This window comes from Lissotriton helveticus, chromosome 4_1 (genome assembly GCF_964261635.1).
Source record: "Lissotriton helveticus chromosome 4_1, aLisHel1.1, whole genome shotgun sequence".
In the NCBI taxonomy this organism is placed as follows: Eukaryota; Metazoa; Chordata; class Amphibia; order Caudata; family Salamandridae; genus Lissotriton; species Lissotriton helveticus.
The window spans coordinates 1138079322-1138097014 of record NC_136063.1 but is presented as its reverse complement, the minus strand read 5'-3'; positions in this window follow the sequence as shown (position 1 = coordinate 1138097014).

The following is a 17693-nucleotide window of genomic DNA, read 5'->3' as shown; positions in this document are numbered from 1 at the left end:
GACCTGCTCCTTCATGAGAAGTTGTTTGACTCCCTGGAATTCTTTCCTGGCCGCCTGCACTGTGGCCGTGAAACCTGGAAAGAAGGACAGTGTGTTGCCCTGATGATTAATGGTGCCCTTCTGGCAGGTGATTCGCAAGACAGTGTCCCGGTCCCTGAAGTTCAACAGCCTCGCGATGATGGGCCGGGGCAGAGCCCCCGGCTTTGGACGTGGTGCCAGGGACCTGTGCGCACGTTCACTGGCAAACATGGGGGAGAAGCATTCAGGCCAGCAGATTTCTTTAAATAGTGACTCCACAAAGTCCTCAAGACGGCCCACATTTGTAGATTCCGGTAGGCACAAAATGCGCACATTGCGCACATTATTGCGCCTCGAGCGTGCTTCAATGTCATCGTTCTTAGCCTGTATGACCACCAATAGCTGTGTGATATCGTTGGTTTTAGACGCTACTTGCTGTAGACCATCTTCAGTGTCCGAGATTCTTTGTTCAGCTTCGCCAAGCCTCGCCACATGTTTGTCTAGCTTTGCGGACATGTGATCCATTCGGCAGCTCAAGGCTTCTATCTTCCCATCGATAGATTGTAGGCTGGCCTGTATGGCAGAGAGTGTCTTCTCTAAGGAGGATGGGGCCTGGGAGGCAGATTCTTGCTCAGAGTCATAGGCCGCGTTCTGTTGTGCCCTACCTCCCTTCCGCAGCTCGAACGTGAGCTTCGGCTGATTCTTCTCCGGCTTTCCCATAGTCGCTCGCGGTGCGCCACCAGAGCTATCAGCCAAGGTGAACTGTGAGTCCCACTCCGTCCCGCTGCACGGGCCGAGTGCTCAGAGGGGGCCCTCACTTGATATTTATATATTCCCACTCCATGCAAGAGCGGAGCGGTAGGCCGGGATATGTTACACCCGCGAGTGTAGTAGCGCCGACACAGCACTGATCCGGTTTGATGTGCCTCCCGTTAGCGGCAGAGTGCGAGGGTGCAGCATCCAAGCGCTAAAATGGCCGCCGTGCGAGGGAGGGCCACCAGTTGGGGGTAGTGGGAGGGCGGCAAGACTGGGAACTCAGCACTGAATGTCCACCTTGAGCTGCATACGCTCCGATATATCTATAGCGCCTGTGAGAGCGCGAAACATGCTTACTTCCTCCCCCGTCCCTTAGGCCCAAAAAAAAAACGTGAAGGCCGGAAATGCCCAGTGCAGCTCACCCAGTCCGGAGCTCTGTCTGCAGCTGACGACAGGGTCAGGGATAGAGGGCCGCTGGGTGCACACAACCCGTGGCAGATGAGGGGAGCGCTGAAGCAGCCAGGCCGCGCCGCCGGCCGTAGAATGAAGGCCTCAGGCCCACTCGGCAGAGCAGGCCGACGGCGGCGCTCGTTCTAGGCACCGCTCCTCCCGCAGCAGCCTCCAGGCTCACTCCGGCCACCGCGGGGTTGAGATCGCGGGACAACTGCACCTCGCAGCACCGGCCCGGCTCCAGTACCGCAGCCCTCACCATCCGCTCCTCGCTCCGCGGGACACTATGGAGAGCGCGAGCACAGCTAGGGGTCGCAGCGGGGCCCTCTCACCGACCCGCCGCGCAAGGCTGCTCTCTCCGGGGCCGCGGTGAAGACGTCCGCCCCAAGCTCGTGTACGCTCTCCCGCCCAGCGCCAACAGCAGATTTTGGCAGCACACGGGTCGAGAAACAATCGCTGCAGAGTTGCCAGGATAATGGGCCCGCGGGGCTCAGGATTTCTGAAGGATATTCAAGGCAGCCAGCAGAGCAGCACAACTATGCGGCCATCTTGCCTCGCGCCAGGCCACGCCCCCTGACTGACGCCACCTTCCAACGCTCAGGGGTACTGCTGACGAAAACTTTCTGGATCCAGTCTGACGCCTGGGGGGAATTCGAAGGTAAAGAATTTATAACTGTTTCTTTCAGATTTTATATTTTTTTCCGCAACTCCTAATTCAGCATCACCAATGCACTACCCTATAATCTCACCCTATACTGCTCAATATATTCTCTACCTCCACTCTGACTCATCCAAAACCTCAATTAACTACTCTCTCTAATGCACTACTCTAGGTCTCACCCTATACCTCTCAATATATGCACTACCTCCACTCTGACTCATCCCAAACCCCATTCTACTAGGATTCCCACAATAACCCTTCCCTCCTCTAAGCCTCCTTGCATGATCTCAAATGTTTTGCTATTCAGATCTCCCAAACAAGCCTCTCTAAACCCTTCCCTTCGACTCTCTCCCCCCCTCCTACTCATCCCAAATCACCTCCTGCTGCTATAATATCCAAATAAACAACACTTTCTACACTATTCACTCTTCTATCTCTCCACTAACCTTTTTCAATCCAAATATCAGACTCATATGTCCACTGGTCAAATTCATTTCATATTCCCCTACACTAATTCACCACTAATCCTGTCTGGGTTTCGCCAAAAAAAGCTTTGACACCTCATCAGGGGTACCAAGTGCTATATAAATGCAAGGCTTTCCCTTTTCTATCCTTCCACTATCCTTTTACAATCCAAATACCAGACTCACATATCCACTGCTCAAAGTAACTTTCATATTTTTGTATACTAACTCACCAATAATCCTTTTTGGGTTCCGGAGTAGCGGGCTACTCGCTGAAAAGCACTTTGATGCCTCGTCAGGGGTAGTAAGCGCGATATAAATACAATTAGAGGGCGGGAGGGATCCTGGGCGCCCATTGGCTAGTGACCACATCATTCCCCCAGGGCACTTTCTGGGCATAAATATGGCACCCCTGGCCTACTGGCCTCAGATCACTACGGAACTGGAGAGGAGCAAAAAAAAGGACTGCCCTGCTGACCCCAGGACCTAGCAAAGAGAGGCTGCACACCCTGCTGGACTGCACCTTGGTCTAGCGAGATAGCCCTGTACCTGTGGCTCCTGCCTTGAGGAAAAGTAGCTCACAGGCCCTAGACTGAAGAAGTGACTGCAAGGGTCAGTCAGCTGACCCCCCTATAACCAGCACCAGAGCAATCAACGCTGAAGTATCCCAACTTGACATGTCAGTAGACACTACTGGAGACCTGCTGCTGGGGGCCAAGAGACCAATCCTCAATGGCCAAATGTTGCACCTGAGTATGCCAGATGTGGGAGTGTTGTCTGAATCCAGATTGGTCGCCCAAGAAGTGCACTGACCTCCAATAAAGGGTACAGCTGGACCTCTGGAACAGAGACCAATAGTCCAGCAGCAGTTTTGAGGAGACCCAACCTCTGTGGCCAAAGTTGCCTGACCAGTAGGCAAACAGTAACCACAAGGACACCCCTGGCTGACAGCAGAGCATCCTTGAGTATCTTCCATCTCCTGCATCAGGACTACTCTATTAAAGTCTATTGTGGTTGTGATGTAAAGTTCAGAACTGGACGGGAGAACGCTTTGGTTACCAAATAACTGTCTAAATACCCCTTAGTGGCTCCCTGTGAGCTTCTCCTTGCCAGATTTGGTTGCCCTAGACGGGCTGTAGTGAAACACAACATTTTCCAAAAATTTCCAAACTTTGCTGTTACCAGTGCTTGTTTGCAGTTTTGACCAAAAAACCTGAGATTTATATTTACTTTAAAAATCTTTATCTTTGGAGCCCTCCGGCGAATTCTGCTCATCTTGGTCTAATAAAAGTCCATAAAAATATCTATTTTTATAAATTGATGTCAGATTTCTTTTGTGTGAACTTATTTAGTTGCTTGGAGCTACTAATTGCTTTACGCTAGTTCCTTTGTTTAAGCCCGGTTGTTCGAAGCCGCATCTACCCAGGGTTGAGCTAAAGGTTTTGCAAACGAGCCTGACTGGACCCAAGACAGATTTTGCAAGTATATACATAGTAAGGTCGCACAACCACACCATATAATACACCCAAATAGTCACACACACCCATCGTCTACCCTTGCACAGACACACAACCCCGGACAACAGCCGATATCCCCTCAAAATGGCAAGCATGTTGAGTACTGTGTTGACAATCTCACAGAAAAACTATTCGGCAACTGACAAGTTGATTCAAAATCATTTGTTTTACTCACAGGGATCAAAATCACTTTTACAAACTTACCACTGACACACAGCTCAAAGTCCCAGTCTCTACTTACATGAACAACAGATCACAATCACTTCCAGTCTTATATTGGCATACATCTACAAACACTGTTCACACAACCTCAAACGCAAACAATCATGGTTCACTGTCCAGATGTGTAAAGACATAACTCATGAAACCGGCACATAAGTCATAATCATGTCAATGTGTAATACACTAGAAGGTCATTACGATCCAGACCCTCTCATATTGATGTTAACTGTCCTTCAGCACAGTGACACACAAGTCATGATCCCTAATCAGATGACCACACGGACACAAAAGTAATGATCATAGTACAGCTTCAGTGAAATGTAACATTTATTCTCCAACTTGATACTGACACAGCATCTTGTTGATATAAGGGACAAAAACCTAGCGGAATCCTCCACATAAAAATGGTATTCAACGGGGGCAGGCCCTTTCGTCGATTGGCAATGTTAAGAGATGTCGACGAGAGGAGGTTGTTTGTCTTGAGACTGAAATTACCGTTCTTGAGGGAGAGTTTGATGCTGGGGTCTCCCCTGAAAGGCTTCATCTGTTGGACCTAAAACAACATGAGTACAGAGCTCTGGTGACTGATGCAGCGAAGGAGATGAGTCGTGAACAGCAGGGACGTCTGTATGATGTGGGAGATAAGACTGGGAAGTTGCTTGCTTGGTTGGATAGGAGAGAATGCGCGAGTCGAGTGGTTCCTGTTATAGTTGACGCGAATGGTGAAAGTATCACGGACCCTGCTGGGATTGTTGAGAGGTTCGCCGATTATTTTCGGGTAGTGTAATCCCCTGTGTCCGATAGACCGGAGCAGGACTCCCACATGCTTTTACGCGATATCTCGCTACCATGCTTGTCTGATTCAGAGAGGAACCTGCTGGAAGCTCCGCCCATGGCGGATGAAGTTGCGACCGCTATCCGTTCGATCCGTTCCGGGAAGGCCTCGGGCCCTAATGGACTCCCTATAGAACTCTACAAGCTCCGTCCGGATGTGCTGGCACCATATATGCGATCTATGTTTTTGGAATCACTGGCAGAAGGGTTTCTTCCTCCTGACCAGAGATTGGCTTCCATAGTGGTTATTCATAAAGAGGGTAAGCCACGTGACCACTGCGAATCATACAGGCCTATTTCCCTAATAAATGCTGAACCCAAGATCCTGGCCAAAGTTCTTGCTAATCGTCTGGTGACTGTTATAAGCGATCTGGTTCATCCAGACCAGTCCGGATTTATACCACATCGCAATACGGCACTTAATCTTCGGCGCTTGCATGGAGTCCTCGCGCGAGCGGGGACATTGAGAGAGTCGGCCATCTTAGCGTCTTTGGACGCCACCATGGCGTTTGACACGATTGAATGGCCCTATCTTTGGGCGGTCCTTTCCAAATTCGGGTTTGGGCCCACCTTTATCCGTTGGGTTCGATTGCTTTATGCTGATCCCTTAGCCCAGGTAGTGGTGAATGGACGTGTCTCGGCCTCCTTTGCTCTCGGTAGAGGTACGCGCCAGGGCTGTCCTCTGTCCCCACTCTTGTTTGCCCTTGCTTTAGAGCCACTGGCGGCTTGGCTGCGATGGGAACCATCCATGAAGGGCATTCGATGGTCTCCGGAATTTGAAGACCGTGTATCTCTGTATGCAGTTGATATCCTTTTGTACCTCACATCGCCCCGAAAGTCGTTAATCGTCCTTTTCGACGTTTTGACTTCTTTCCGTAAGAATTCCGGCTTAGTTATAAATTGGTCTAAATCTTGCGTTTATGTTCTCTCCGGTGATACTCCTCTCCTGCCCCGTGATTGTCCTATTCCGGTGGTACTAGATGGTTTCAAATATCTGGGAATCTTTGTCACCTTGGACCCCACACTTCGGTATGAGCGCAATCTGCTGCCCCCTCTCAGACGCCTTCGGGCGGATGTCGGGACTTGGAGCAGACTACCCCTTTCTCCCTTGGGACGAGCTGCGTTGTTTAAGATGATGTCGCTCCCCCGATTCCTTTATGCGCTTCAAAACACGCTTGATGTTGTGCCAGCGGAATATTTTCGTGAGATTGAGAGTCTACAGCGGCAATTGTTATGGGGGGGCCGTCCTCGCATCGCCCTCTCGAAGCTTACACTCCCTTGGTACGATGGCGGCATCGCTCTCCCGGACATTCGTCGCTATTACTGGGCCTCTCAATTGGGGGCCATCAACCATGACACCTACACTCCCCCACTAAACCCGGCTTTTGCGATGGACAGATGGTTGCTGCCCGGTGGGGACTACAATAGGGCTCTATATGCGAAATCAGCTGGCGAAACTCTTACGGGCCCCACCAAAATAGCAGTGCAGGTGTGGCGTAGAGCTACGGCGGCCACGGGATGGGCCGACAGGCCGACCCGGGCTACCCCACTATATGCTTCGGATAAACTGGGCTCCCTTTGGCAGTCGAAGGGATTTGATCGGTGGGACATGATCGGGATCAGTAGGGTAGATGACGTATGGATCAAGGGCAGGGTCAAGACGTTTGAGGAATTGAAAGTGGAGTATGGGCTGAATGATAAGGAATTCTTCAGATATGCGCAAGTCCGGCATGCGGTCTGGTCTGTTTTTCCACTAGGCTCGGACGTGCCGGAGGCATCCCCGCTCAAGGATCGGATTCTGGATGGTCACGTTCCGGATAGCACGATCTCGCTAATTTATAAAAAGTTGATCAATACCAGGACTGATCTACTAGATAGTCTTCGAGGGTTGTGGACCAGAGATGGTCTAGAACTAGATGATGAGGACTGGCAGTCCGCGATTTCTTCCCCGAGGGAAGTGGCTATCCCGGCACGTCTTCGGTTCGTCCAACTAAAATTTTTGCATAGGGTGTATGTGACTGGCCCACGTCTGGTTCGAATGGGATTTTCGATGGATGGATTGTGCAGGCGCGGATGCGGTATGGTGGCTACGTTCCTTCATATTATCTGGGAATGCCCTGCTGTGATACGTTATTGGAACCGCGTGCATGAAGTAATGAGTGAGGTCACGGGAGTGCGATTAATGCCTGAAGCGCGAAGATGCTTGTTGAATGTCTGGGAGCCGAATGACTACAATCAAGCGCAGCTCCGCTGGGCGACCTTGGGCAACATGGTTGCCAAGCGTGATATTGCCCAATTGTGGGGCGCTCAGAAGCCTCCGACACTTCTGGGGTGGACACAAAACATGGATTGGTGCATGTTTCGAGAAAAAACTGTGTATGTTTCCCGTGGCAAACCAGGCAAGTGGGGGAAAGTGTGGACCCAATGGAACGCATACCGTGGAGATATATGTACTCCCCCAATGTCGGAATTTGATGCTGATTTGTCTTCCTCCCAACCTGACGTTTCCTCCGCAGGAATATAGTTGTTTTGTATATATTTTGGTCTCCTTTCCCCCCCCCGATTATTGATTGCATTACTGCTTGATTCCTCTATATACCCCCCCACGGGCCACGTGATGACACGTTTTAATGTACTGCCTTGTTTTGTATTGTTCTTTTGTTTTCTTGTTTTAAAATTAATAAAAAGTTTTAAAAAAAATTTAAAAAAAAATGGTATTCAAAAGCCCTGAGAAACTGAGAAGAAAAGATTGAAGAAGGAAATCAAGGCAACTAAAGCTTTATACAATCCAATCGAGGGAAAAGAGAAGATTAAAATAATAAGGAAAGACTACAAAAGGTTCCTATGGGCAATCAAAGTAAAGCGAATGAGACCTAGCTACAACTCTATAATGCGTGCCCCCATAGAAATCAGCGAGACTTCTTGTACGTTATCAATCAAATGAAAAGAGGCCCCACAGGAATTGTAGGCAACACTGTGGATCATTAATTGTGGATATCCTATATCCCATCTACTCTGAATATGCTAGACTATGCCTTAGAGAATCATGAATCATTCGTGTCACGTTGGGTGGGTGTATGTCCAGATGTCAATGGAATACACCTTCTTTGGTAAAATACCCCTCACACACCAAAAGGGCCCTTGGTGTCATGCTTCATCATCGGGGTCTTCCCGTCCCGCTGCGGGGCGGGGCAGTGCTGCGACAAGCGACTACGCTGAGGCACCTTTAGATGGGGGTGCTATGTGTTAGGAGTGAGTGTCAGTGGGGTCAGGAGTGATATAAAGAGTGGGTTTAAAAAATACTTGGCCTGGTGGTAAAAAAACTTTTATTATACACTGGCTGGTATTGTTAAAAGAAAAGTGAAGCGGAGAGGTAGAGCTAGTTAATGGGCTCTCCTGTGTGGGTCAACATGTTTCGAGGCGTGAAGCCTCTTCGTCAGGACCTAGGGGATGATCCCCCTGTCACTCACTAGTGTTACTCCACAAAGGTAGTTAAAAGTGTATATACAAAAAAGTGAAAAAAATGTAGTCTATCTATGTGTGTAGCTATAATTTATAATTACACATTTCGTACTACTGTCACACTAATGATGTAGTATGCTTATCATAGGAGGAGTCAATGCCACGGAAGCGCCAGACAAAGGAGGAAGCACAACCGTGCAGGGGGCTGATTGGGACCCCACATTACCCTTCTGTCTTGAACTGGCTCATGAGGCATTGACTCCTCCTATGATAAGCATACTACATCATTAGTGTGACAGTAGTACGAAATGTGTAATTATAAATTATAGCTACACACATAGATAGACTACATTTTTTTCACTTTTTTTGTATATACACTTTTAACTACCTTTGTGGAGTAACACTAGTGAGTGACAGGGGGATCATCCCCTAGGTCCTGACGAAGAGGCTTCACGCCTCGAAACATGTTGACCCACACAGGAGAGAGAGCCCATTAACTAGCTCTACCTCTCCGCTTCACTTTTCTTTTAACAATACCAGCCAGTGTCTAATAAATTTTTTTTTACCACCAGGCCAGGTATTTTTTAAACCCACTCTTTATATCACTCCTGACCCCACACATAGCACCCCCATCTAAAGGTGCTCCAGCGTAGTCGCATGTCGCAGCACTGCCCCGCCCCGCAGCGGGACGGGAAGACCCCGATGATGAAGCATGACACCAAGGGCCCTTTTGGTGTGTGAGGGGTATTTTAACAAAGAAGGTGTATTCCATTGACATCTGGACATACACCCACCCAACGTGAGGTGGACCCTTTTGATGAATAGAATCCCTGATAAGAGGAGGACGTGCCCACCTCGGTGCCCATTGGCACCACCTCTTCACTCCCCCCATTTGATTTTCTTAGTCATTCGTGTCACCCCTGGAATAGCATCAAAAGTATATACAAGAATGTATCAAGCACAGGTAGGGGTGATAGAGCACCAGGCCAAAATGGCCTTCCAGCGATCATTTTAAACAAGACCCTCAGTACTGGCCAGTGCTTTTTAAAAAAAATTAAATTGTTAACTACTGTCTGGCAACACTCAGTCCCTGACTTCTGGCATAGCTCACCCAATATTTAAGGGCTGTATGCAAATCTGGAGAGCTATTGGTTAATTGCCTTGCTGGATATCAAGGCCAAGCCCTTTACAAGGCTTTTGTTAAGGGATCTGAAATTGGGGGCCGCGACTGAAAAATGAATTCCTTTTAACCAGATGGTTTTAAAACTAGCTGGAGCATACTGGACACTGTGGTAGGTCTTCAGTTACTGATGGAAAGATCAATCAGCAAAAGGCAGTTGCTTTAGAATTGCTTTATTGACTTTTTGAAAGCTTTCGTCCATGTAGACAGGGGTCTACTCTGGAAAAAACTCCAAGCAAGGAAAATTCCACCCAACGTCTTCCATGCAATCTAGCTTCTGTATACAAACACATAGACTTGAATCAAATTAGGAGAAAGCCAGTTGCTCTCCTCTGGAATTCAAACTAATCGAGGACTAAAGCATGAGTGTGTCCCCCCCTTCCGTTTAATTATTCTTGTTGAGCTTACCACCCGATTGAACCAAGTAGACTCACATCCTCAAGGATTTGCCCACCACGCAGTGTAATCATTACAATATGCCAACTATGTGGTCTGGATGAATCAAACACGAGTCGCCCTCCTGAGACTATAAAAACCCCTGGATGGATACTGAAAGGAAATGCAATGTTTGTCAATCTTGGAAAAAACAATAATCTTATCTTTGGGAAGGAGTAGTTTCTGTCCTGTAACTCCAGTTCTGTAGTAGGGGTATCTCTGTTATAGTCATAATCTAGTGAATAGTCCCGCCCATGTGCGTGGACCCCGGAGCAATAAAAAATAATCCCTTAAAGTGTCGAAAAATGCAAAACTGCACAGACACTTAAGAGAGAATTTAAAGACAGATAATGCAGCCTATATCCACAGGCTACACTGTCCAGTACTTCAACTAGAAATTCCACCAAAAATCCACAAACAGCAAAGCCTGTCCTGATTTCCCTTGCCTCAACAGCAAAAACCCCTCTGGAATGATAGAGAGGAAGACCTGGACAGACAAGCCCCATAGGCTGCCATTATGTGGCTCAAAACAGGATACTGTGCCTTTAAGAGAACCTTCCAGAACTTCACAGTATCCCAGAATGCACTGCAGGTCCCTTTTACTTTCAGTTCTTTTTGAAGGCGTAACACGCCAGACCTGTAGCATCCTTTACATGAATATCTCTCTCCACCGGGGAGGAGGGCAGGCGCTTATGACTATAACAGAGATACCCCTACTACAGAACTGGAGTTACAGGACAGAAACTACTCCTTCTGTAGTAGGGGGATCTCTGTGTATAGTCATAATCTAGTGAATAGAATGGCAAGCCCATCCCCACACCAAAGCGGCGGTGGAGAAAAGAGAAATAACACCACTATTGTGCGAACAGATTTCGCAGCGAAGCCTGCCCAACCTGAGCGTCTGCCCTGGCATCAGTGTCCAGGCAGTAATGCTTAGCAAAGGTATGGATCGACTTCCAAGTGGCCGCCTTGCAGATTTCTGCAATTGGAACATTACGGAGCAAAGCAGTCGTGGCAGCTTTGCCCCTGGTGGAATGAGTCTTAGTTTACCCCCTAAGGTCTTACCAGCTTTTTGGTAACACAGTTGTATACAGGACACAATCCACCTAGAGATGGACTGTTTAGAGGTAGCAAGACCCGTCCTGACAGATCCATAATTGATGAACAATTGGTCTGACCTACAAATATCCTTGGTTTTATCCAGATAAAATTTCAACACCCTCCTGACATCCAGGGAATGCAGGGAATGCAGGGACCTTTCCGCTGGAGAGGAAGGATTCTGAAAAAACGTAGGTAAAGTTATGGTCTGGTTAACATGAAAGTCAGATATAACTTTAGGAAGAAATTTAGGGTGAGTACGCATAACAACCTTAGCAGCATGAAATACAGTATAAGGTTCTTGGCAACACGACGCCTGAATTTCACTCACCCTGCGGGCCGATGTAATGGCCATGAGGAACACCGCCTTCCAGGACAGGTGCTGCAATGAAGCCTTATGAATGGGTTCAAAAGGCTCCTTCATCAATCTGGACAGCACCACATTCAATTCCCATGAAGGCAAAGGAAGCCGGACAGGAGGGAACACTTTCTTCAAGCCTTCCAAAAAATCTTCGATCACAGGAATCTGAAAGAAGGAAGTCTGTGAAGGGCATTTCCTGTAGGCAGTCAATGCAGCCAGATGAACCTTAATGGAATTGACATTAAGGCCAGACTGCGCCAGATGCAGAAGATATGGAAGGATGACATCTTCCTTACATGTCGTCTGGTCATAGTTCTTGGACTTGCACCAGATGCAAAACCTCTTCCACTTGTAAGCATAAGAAGTCCTAGTGGAAGGTCGCTTAGCCTCCTTCAGTATGTCCATGCAATCTTCTGGTAGATTCAGATGGCCATATTGCACTCTCAGGAGCCATGCCGCCAAACTCAAAGACGAGAGGTTGGGGAGCAACATCTGCCCCCCGAACTTCGTGAGAAGGTCCGGCCTGCACTGCAGCCGTATGTGAGGAAGGAGAGACCGGTGAAGCAGGTCCGTGAACCACCACTGTCTGGGCCATTCCGGGGCAATCAGGATCATCCGCGCCCTGGACTGGGACAGCTTGATGAGCACCGCCGGAATCAGGGGAATGGGTGGAAAAGCGTACAGAAAGCTGTTCGACCAGTTGATCCATAACGCATTCCCCAGCGTCCCCTGCTGGTAGTACCTGGAGGCGAAGTCTCGGCATTTGCTGTTTTTGGCGGTGCATACAGATCTACGTCTAGAGTCCCCCAACTTGCGTAAACTTCTCCTAGTACTTCGTCATTTATGACCCATTTGTGGTTTTCCTGAATCAGTCTGCTCAGTGCGTCTGCCTGAACATTCTGCACACCTGGTAGATGGGTAGCCGTTATCGTCCGTCCTCTGGCTAAAAGCCAGTGCCAGATCGCCTGCGCCTCCTGCGACAGAGTGCGCGATCTCGACCCCCCTGCTTATTGAGGTAATACATCGTGGTCGTATTGTCCATCTGAACAAGCGAAGAGTTGGTCCGGAAGGACGGATAAAAGGCCTTCAGTGCTAAGTGAACAGCTGTGAGTTCCAGGAAATTGATGTGGTACGTGGACTCAGTCGGGACCACGTCCCTTGAATCTGTAGGTCTCCGGAGTGCACCCCCCAGCCGTGGAGAGACGCATCCGTCACTATAGTCTGCGTGGGAATGTCCTTGTGGAAGGGGACCCCTCTGAGGAGGTTGTCCGCTGAACACCACCAATTCAGAGACTGAAGGGCATGCAGAGACAGTCGTATCTTGTCGTCCCAAGATCCTTTCCTCTGATCCCACTGATCCTCCAAGCACTCCTGCAATGGTCTCATGTGCAGCCGTGCGTGTGGCGTGAGGAAGATACAAGAGGCCATCGATCCCAGTAGACACCGTCCTCACTGTTGTAGATGGAGTGGTCATAAGAGCCTGAGCCTTCCTAAGGAGTGATAATCGTCGCTCCTCCGAAGGAGACACGCTTGCCGACAGCGTATTGTTGGAGGCTCCCAAGTACTGGATGCACTGGACCGGAGTCGGGACAGACTTGGAAATGTTGATGTGCAACCCCAGCTTGTTCAAGAGAACTCACGTCTTCTGGAAGTGCACTTGAGCTTCCGAGAAGGAGGAGGCCTTGATCAACCAATCGTCCAGGTACGGGTAGACAAACACCTTGTTCTTCCTTAGGTGTGCGGCTACCACTGCCATGCACTTTGAAAATGTTCTGGGCGCAGACTTCAGTCCGAATGGCAGTACTGTGTACTGATAATGATTGGCGCCGACTTGGAATCGCAGGAACTTCCTGTGCTTGTGTGCAATGGGCACATGGAAGTATGCATCCTGTAGGTCTATGGCACACAGCCAGTCTCCCCGTTGCAGCTGAGGATAAATCTGATGCAACAACAGCATGCAAAACTTCTCTCTGCGAATCCACTTGTTTGCCTGTCGCAAATCCAGAATGTGCCTGAACTCGTTCTTGTCCTTTTTGCGAACCAGGAAGAACCGGGAGTACAGACCTCTTCCCCTTTGAGACAGAGGGACGTCTTCTATCGCCCTTTTCCTTAACAGGATATGGGCCTCCGCCTGGAGCTCGCGCAGCTGAAACTGCAAGCGGACCGGAGGAATTGATGGAGGCGGGCTGGTGAACCGAAGACTGTATCCATTGCAAACAATATTCAGCACCCACTTGTCCTGAGTAATTTTTCTCCACTCTGCCAGAAAAAATCGAACGCTTCCCCCCCCCCCACCCGAGCGGGTAACGATTGTAGGGGAAGTAACAGCTCAGGGTCGAGACCCGGCCGCGCCATTGTTCGCTGTAGAGGACTGCTGACCTCCTCTACCCTTCTGGCGCTTCTGGAAGGGCCTCCGGAACTGCTGCTGCTGTCCCGAAGCCTGTCCTCGCCCTCTGCCCTGCGCCCCAAACCGTCTCTGGAACGGGCGGTAGGCTTTCTTTGGGCTTCTCCAAGCCCACAGCCGTCAGAGTCTCGGCCTCCGCCTTCATGCGGGCCATCTCATCATCTGCATGTTTTCCAAAAAGGGTCCCCCCCGAGAAGGGCAGATTAGCCACTCGCTGCTGGGCCTCCGGCTTGAGTGATGTGAGCCTGAGCCAGGCATGGCGTCGCTGGTTGATCCCATGACAATTTATAAATAGAAAAGAGAGAGCAACCCTGCCCATATGATATGGTCGTCCCAAAGGGATCCAACAATTTTTTATAGGGTGATTTTTCTAGGAGCCAGTGCTGCACAACACAAAAATCTGAGATATTGTTTTTATCCTTAGACTTCATGCCTGGCCCCCCGTCCCCAGTTAACCACCTTGAGCCCTGAAGAAGGTGTGGCCCTCCTGGCCTATCACCGAAACGCGCGTCGGCTTGCGCTCCCAGGAAGACGACACTATACTCCATATACATCTGGATTCCTTTAGTCGCCCTCCCCTGGAACAATACCCTAGATCTATGCAACAAAATTAAACAACTCTATGTTGCAAGCACCGGGCTTATATTAGTGAACATGAGTGGAATGAAAGAATACTATAGTGATTGAATTGGAATGAATGAATGTTAGAGGATGAATGTTTTGTGGTTGTTACTGGGCATATTTTGATACAGGTGCAGGACCATCATTGTCTATTTTTATCCTTTTTCTATCAACTGTATTGTTTACTGTATATAATGTCTACACTATTTGATACTTTAAAAGAAGAATAAATAAATTCTATGTTTAAAAAGAATATACAATCTCTGAGTATGCAATGAACGGACTTTTGTGTTGTGCAGCACTGGCTCCTAGAAAAATCCCCCTATAAAAAATTGTTGGATCCCTTTGGGACGACCATATCATATGGGCAGGGTTGCTCTCTCTTTTCTATTTATAGGTTTTTTGCCCCTGTTGCCTGCCCACATCATCAAATCCCACTGGGGAACCCCCTTCTTTCTTCATTCATTGATCCCATGACAATATCCATGGGCCGCCAAAAGAGAACCATCAGCGGCTGCGCTGATGACCTGGTTCGAGACCAGCATCCCTTCCTTCTGGATCTCCAGGAAATCCTCCCTCCTATCACAAGGCAGGAGGTCCGCGAACTGCTGGAGAGATTCCCACAGGGCACGAACATACCGCCCTAGCAAAGCCGTATCGCTAGCGGCCTTCATGGACGTGGAGGCTGTCCCACAGGCCTTCCTGCCATTTGAGTCAATCCATCGGCTCTCCTTATCCGGAGGCACGGTAGAAGACGGGGAGGTAGAGTGTTGTTTTCTGGCCGCCGTCACTATAACGGAGTCCGGAACGGGGTCAATCCTCAGAAAAGCCGGGTCGGAATGCGGAGCCCTATACTTATTCAAAAGACGGGACGGAGCGGCTTTTGTCGTTGCAGGCGTAAGGAACAGCTCCTCCGCTGGCTCTACCAATCCTGGCACGAGCGGCAGTAGAGGGCGAGACAAATGCTTCTTGTGAAGTGTCTCAAAAATCACGGAAGTCGTAGGTGTAGGAGCCGTCACCGTGATTCCCAATTTTGCAGCACCTCTCAAGAGAACATCCTGGAACGTGCTGATGTCATCCACAGGAGATACCCTTGTCCCCGGGGAGTCCGATAAGGTCGGGGAGTAGGACCTGGTTCTGGAAGAGTCCGTGCGGGACCGTGATCCGCGCCTCCTGTGGCGCTGTCTTTACCTCGTAGAGGACCTGCGACGACTGCGCGACCTCCCTCTCCGTCCGGAGCGGGATCGCGACTTCCTTGGCTTCGGTCGCCCTGCCGGTACCACCGGGACGGGAGACTTTGGCTTGGATGGAGCCCTCGGCCGAGGGGTCCCCGTAGGAGGAGTAGGAAATCGTGGCAACGAACCGTTCCTCAGAGGAACCGGAGGAGGCTTGTCAGCCGGCAACTGAGGTTGCGGTTGAGGCTGCGGAGGAGGCGAAAGTGGAGGTGGAGTGGGAGTCCGCGGAGGACGTCCTCTCGGAGGAGGAGGAGTAGGAGGAGGAGGAGTAAATGTCTTCGGCCTAGCAGGGGTGTACACCACAGAGTACACCGAGCCTGGTGAACCGCCCTCCCTACAAGGCTGGGACTTTGGAGAGTCTTTCATAGGCACTCGACGCCTGCCAGATTGACTCCTGGCGCCAGAACTCCTTCTGCGCCTTTTTGGCGTCTAAGAACGGCGACCAGATGGGAGCTTCGGCCCCTCGACGGCGAGCTTCTCCTCCTCGACGGCGAGCGCCGATCCCTCGACGGCGACCTTCTTCGCCTCGACGTCAACCTCCTAGGCCTCGACTGTCTATGCCTCGACGCCGACCGTCTATGCCTCGACGCCGACCTTCTACGCCTCGACAGCGACCTTCTACGCCTCGACGGCGACCTTCTACGCCTCGACGTCAAGGATCCCCTCGACGACGACCTTCTCCTCTTCGCCGACGGCGAACGGTGGTGTCGTCTCGACGGCGAGCGCCGACGCCGGGCCTCTCGACGTCGAATACTCGACGACGACAAAATCGTCACTGGAGACTTCGACGGCGGCCTGTTCAGGTCCCTCGACGCCGAACGTCGACGTCGCCTCGACCCAGAGCCCTGGGGAGACGGGGAACAGACTGCAGTCATCCTTCTCAACGTCGTGGTCGGTGCAATCGACGCCGACGGAGAATGGGGACGTTTGCTTGTCTTCCTGCCCCTGGGGAGCCCCCCAGAGGCCTCAGCATGGGCAGATGAAGCCCCTCCAGACCCACCTTGAGCCTTCCGTCTTCTGTCTTCAAGGCCTTGAAGCCTGATCTTCATCCTATCCCTCAGGGTCCTGCTAGAGAAACCCTGGCAGATGTCACACTCCTCTGGGACATGGGATGCAGGAAGGCAGATGATACACACCTCATGTGGGTCAGACTTGGCCTTCTTCCTGGAACACTCAGGGCATTTGTCGAATAATGCAGGCATATTCGACAATCAAGAGTACACCCCAAGACAAACGAAGAAACAGCAAAGTACTACAAGAAAAGTACTCAAATAACTTTGAAAAAGTGAAAAATATCACCAATAAACCCTTGAAAAGGGAGAGCTCAATGCTCCAGGGTCCTGCTTGCAGGAGCCGGAAAAAAGAACTGAAAGTAATAGGGACCTGCAGTGCATTCTGGGATACTGTGAAGTTCTGGAAGGTTCTCTTAAAGGCACAGTATCCTGTTTTGAGCCACATAATGGCAGCCTATGGGGCTTGTCTGTCCAGGTCTTCCTCTCTATCATTCCAGAGGGGTTTTTGCTGTTGAGGCAAGGGAAATCAGGACAGGCTTTGCTGTTTGTGGATTTTTGGTGGAATTTCTAGTTGAAGTACTGGACAGTGTAGCCTGTGGATATAGGCTGCATTATCTGTCTTTAAATTCTCTCTTAAGTGTCTGTGCAGTTCTGCATTTTTCGACACTTTAAGAGATTATTTTTGATTGCTCCGGGGTCCACGCACATGGGCGGGACCATTCACTAGATTATGACTATACACAGAGATCCCCTACTACAGAAATTACGTATTAAAAATAGTTCATGGCTCCTAGGTGGGGTGCAGGTAAAGACAAGCGCATATAAATACCACGGCGTCAGGCTAAGGATCATCTTTTGCACCTGAATGCCCTGAAGTGCAGGCTTGCCCAGGGCCAGACTGGCTGTAGTGGGCATCGGGCGTTTACCGGGAGGCTGGAAGGGAGGGGGCCGGGTTTGCAGCT